Source organism: Monodelphis domestica, chromosome 6 (assembly GCF_027887165.1).
Source record: "Monodelphis domestica isolate mMonDom1 chromosome 6, mMonDom1.pri, whole genome shotgun sequence".
Taxonomy (NCBI): Eukaryota; Metazoa; Chordata; class Mammalia; order Didelphimorphia; family Didelphidae; genus Monodelphis; species Monodelphis domestica.
In genome coordinates, this window is record NC_077232.1 from 30,108,001 (window position 1) to 30,112,614 (window position 4,614).

Sequence of the window (4,614 nt, forward strand, 5' to 3'; positions counted from 1 at the left end):
TTAAAACCTAGAGAAAAACAGAATAAAGCTTAGAGAGCTGGTTTGATGGAGGTGATCCTGCATTCCTGAAGGCTATACAGTCAGTGTTACCTCTGTTCGGTTCTATGAACATGGAAAGCCTTGGAGGATGGGCCCAGAAAGAATCCCTGAACAAAAGACTCTGAGGACCAGCTTGGGTAACTTTGGAGAGAGTCATCCATCAGAAGAGGTGAATGTTTCTGTCCTAAGCAACTTGTGATCATCATCCACAAAAGAACCTAGTAGCACCGTGGATAGAGAGCCACGCCTGGAGATGGGAGATTCTGGGGTCAAATCTGATCCTAGATAACTTCCTAGCTGGGTGACCCTGGGCAAGTCACTTAACTCCAATTGCCTAGCCCTTACCTCTCTTCTGCCTTGGAAGTGATACTTAGTAGTGATTCTAAGACAGAAAAAAAAGGGGTGGGGTGGAGAAGGTTGGGGTCTATATCAATAGACAATGGTGTAGTCATTAATCCTTAAAACAGTTCCCGGTTGAAGAGCTACCCTGGAAGCCAGGAAGATCTGAGTTCAAGTCCAGCGCTGTCGCAAGTCACCGCCCCCCACACACACACTTTAATGCTCCAGGCAACCCTCTGGGTGTCAGAGAAAGCTTTGGTACAGCACCCGGGAGTTCCCTTGCCCAGTGACTCACCTGCCATCCCGTCCGAGCTATTATGAAGATGAGGTTGCCAAGCATGAAGTTACCTTCCCGAGATTTCAGTCAAGCACTGTCTCCCCCCAAGAGCTCTCAAGGCAAAGCTCTCTAGTAACTGATCACAGCGTCTGCGGATGCCCGGAGAGCACCTCCAACAATACTTCCTGCCCAGGTGACCTTGGGTAAGTCTCAATCCCCTTCCCCCCAATTCTTATCCGCAGAAGAGGAAGCGGAAGTGGAATGCCTCTGAGGATCTCTTCTAGCTCCACACGGAAGATCAGATAAATTGCTTAATCTTCCTGGACCTCAGTTTCCTCTTTGGTAAAATTGGGGAATCGGACTAGATCAGAGCCGTCTAACTCACAAAACTTCCCAGGGATGGCCCTAACCATATTCAGTTAACTCATTAAATAAAATAAAAAAATAAAAAACAAATAAAAAGTGAGGAAAGTCGAATAAAATAGAACACAGATAATGTTCGCTTGTGGTTTTCTCCATCAAATCTGCAGCTCCCAGGGAGTCCTTTCCTAGCCCGAGGCCAGATGGCTTTGGAGACCTTTTCCAGCTCTGCTTAAGGAGCCCACAAGCCAGGCAAAAGCTCACCGTCCCCGGGTAGTTTCCTCTCACTTCTCCGGGTCCGGCAGGGGATTTGGGTCCCTCATGGCTCTGGCTGCGGTTCTTTGCACGGTTGAGTACTTCCTAAAAATGTGGCTAACGAACCGGAACCCAATACGGCCCAAGGGCGCCGACCAAAGTGCCCCAAGAGGGCCATAGCGGCTGGAGGCTTCCATCGTCCTCACTCGGGAGGTTCTGAGCCCTCAGATCTCTTCCGCTCTCGGGCCTGACCGGACTCCCCAAACCAAAGAGCCAGGCCTCTGCAAAGTCCGGGTGCGCGGACTACATTCTCTATTACCCGGCCCGGCGGAAGGATCCCTCACGAGTGCTATGGCCATCCGTCCTAGAGCCGAGCCCGGCGCACGTGGTAAGGACTCGGGATACCCACCTCTACGGAAGGTTCTCTTGGCCAAGTTCAGACAGAACTCGTAAACGAGTTTCTGAACACCGAGAGAAAGCGCTCATGATTCGTGCCCCCGTGCAGAGCCAGGGCCTTGGGTGGATTCCATCCCATCCCCTCGAAATTATATACGGCTGTCCGCATAGCCATGAAAACAAGTGCCAGAAGGGGTACGAGGTTTCCCCGGGCAGACTTGGGGCTGGAAAGAATGCTCGACGTCAAGGCGGAGGCTATAGGAGCTCCCCTCCCCCCCTTCAGCGAGCCAGGAGCACCTGGGATCGTATGGGCGGTGTGACCCTGGGCAAGTCAACCTCTCACACTGTACATTTCCGAGAAGGGCATCTGCGTCGCATAAGGAGTTCCCAGAACCAGTGGGACCTGGGCTTCCCTAGTTAAAAAGCAACCTCTATGCGCATGTGCCAGCCTCGGCTAGAAGGACGTGGCACGCGTGCAGAGCCGGCACTGGGCACTCGGGGAGCCACTCTGTTCCCCCTCTTCCCTGAGCAGAGGACATTTCCCCCAGCCTTCCAAAGGGGGCACTTTCTCCCTCCACTCTCTCCCTTAAGGGGGGCTCACCAATAGCAGGTATTTGCCCGCCGGGCCTCTCTTCCGCTGGAGAATACACGCTCCCGGAGGGCAGGGCTATTTCCTTTTGGCTCCCCTAGCGGGGACAGCAAGACTAAGACTAATACTGAAAGCTGGTGGGTTAATTGATTAGAAAGTGAGTTCCGATCCCGACTCCCGGGTGACCTTGGGGGACCTCGGTTCAAATAGTGCCCCACCCCTCATTACCGGTGTGACGTTGGGCAAGTCACATAGCGTGTCTTGGCCTCAGTTTCCTCATCAAGCAAAGAAGGACGTGGAACTAGCTCCTTTCCGCTCCTGAATCTAAACTCCCAGCATCCCTTCCAGGGCCCCAAGTTTCTTTCTCTGTAAAATGAGAGAACTGGACTTAAATGATCATGCCAGCTGTCTCGGATGAGTAGGCTGATTTTAACGGGGCCGAGCCCCTCCAGCACTCCGGGGCCCGGGAGGGGGGCTCCTTCCTTAACTTTGCCGTCTATCACACCGGCGACATCTGCATTCTCCTGGCGTCCACCAGCATCTCTGGCTTCCCGGGCTGGAGAGGAAGGTCACCCTAAGACAAAGTTTCTGCAGTTTTGTGCATTAGAAAGTACCTCGGGGCCTTAGGGAGAGGGAGGCAAGGGGGGGGGGGTAAATTCAGGAGGGGGAGATTTCCTGAAGACTCAACACTTGCAAGTAAGACCCAGATGAAACACACCGCCTGCTGCTTTAGCTCCATTAAGCGGGAAATCCATAACGCCCTTAAAAGAGGCCGCATAACAGTTCCCAGAGAGTCTCTGGGTCCCCAAGGCCAAGTGCAAGCACAAACGAGCCAAGAAGTGAAACTGACCAGGAGAACTAGGCCAGCAGCAGCTGCGAGCCCTCCAACATTCCGAGCTCCGCCCAGCTCATGTCACCGCGTTCTAATTCCGAACGCCCGGCCCCGGGCCGCCTCTGCCATTGGTCGGCGGCCACGTCCATCAGAGGAAAGAACGCAAGAGGGAGGGGGGAAGGGGAAGGCTACATTGTAACAAGGAGAGAGCGAGAGTGGAAGAAGGAGGCGGAGGCAGCTGCCGCCCCGAATCCCGCAGCGGTAGCAGCTACCTGCCGAGGGTTAACCCACCTCGGAGCGGGGCCCGGGCGACTCCCCCCCGCCTTAGCCCGATCCCAGTCCCCTTCCCCATCCCGGGCCCCCGGCCACCCCCGAGCCCAGCCGGAGCCAGCCCCGCGCCTCCCCCGCCAGCGATCCAGCCCCGCGGCCTCTGCACCACCGGCCCCGGCTCTCGCTGGCAAACTGCCGAGCGCTCTTCGAAGCCATTTTCATTGGCCACATTTGGCGACCAGAGGGGCTGAGCTGACTCACCTTCCCCGGGAATCCGGCAGCAGCCCGGCTCGGTGGACGCGGGAGCGGGGGCGGAGGGGCGCGCGGGGGCGGCTCGCCCCCCCTAGATGGCAGCCCCCAGCGGCCGCGGGGAGCGCCCCGGCTGCCGGCTCCCTAGTCCCAGGCGAGGGAAACTTTCACAGCCAGCCTGGGAGCGGCGGCGGCGGCGGCGGCGGCGGCGACTCGCTGCTTCTCTCCCTCCCAGCTTTGACCACCATCTTATTAGTACAGGAAATGACATGGAAAACGGAAGAAAGCGGCGTTTGGGGCCGACGCGGACCCCCCAAATCAGGGGCCGGAGCTGGGACACACCAGCCACTTCCCAACTTGGCCCAGAAGGCGCCTCCCGAGTTCCCCGGGCTCCCACCCGGCGCCCTCGCGAGCCGGGGGGTGGGGTGGGGGAGAAGGTCTCCGATCCTGGGGCGGGCAGACTTTGAAGCTATCTCAGCCCTAGGGGTCCCGGGGGGAGGCCGCGGTGGGGGCTGGGAGGGGGCACCCTGGGGGGAAAAAAAAAAAGGTGAGCACAACTCTGAGATCGGAGCACATTTCCCGGAACAGAAAGTTATTACCGAAATGTATATTTTTAAAGTCATTCCGAGAGGGGCTCCCCTCCATCCCCGGCCGCCCTTTTGGGGAAGGCAACCTCCAGACTTCGGAGGAAGAATAAACACGTTTATATTTTTAACCCTTTCGCCACCCGCCCAAGAACACCTGCACTCCCTACTCTTTGGCCATCACCTTCCAGTTTCCTTTAACCCATGCAGTGCTGGGCTGCTCCGGGAACAGATGCCATTTCGGGGGCTCGCTTGGGGAGAATGAGGGGGAAGCCCAGAGAATTAACCATTTAGAGAGGGCGGGAGGGCAGAGCTGCAAATCGCAAACACCCCCGACCCCCTCCCTCTCCCTTTCTCTGCCTCCTTACGTTTTTCCTAACGAGTTTGATTTTTGGCCTGACTTAGATAAGCTGTCAAATCCTTT

At 56.7% G+C, this 4,614-nt stretch overlaps 1 protein-coding gene across 5 annotated transcripts in view; it reads right to left on the minus strand.

Annotated features, from left to right (window-relative positions):
• Nucleotides 1–3,726, minus strand: part of PRDM11 (PR/SET domain 11) — a 100,538-nt gene extending 96,812 nt beyond the window's left edge. For 4 of the 5 annotated variants that reach the window (XM_056801907.1, XM_056801898.1, XM_056801913.1 and 1 more), the window contains exon 1: nucleotides 3,619–3,716. The gene's annotated coding sequence lies outside the window, so the exon portion shown is untranslated. Of the gene's footprint in view, nucleotides 1–3,618 lie in introns of all 5 variants that reach the window. The other variant, XM_056801904.1, reaches the window with a different exon arrangement.
• Between the last annotated feature and the right edge of the window lie 888 nt (nucleotides 3,727–4,614).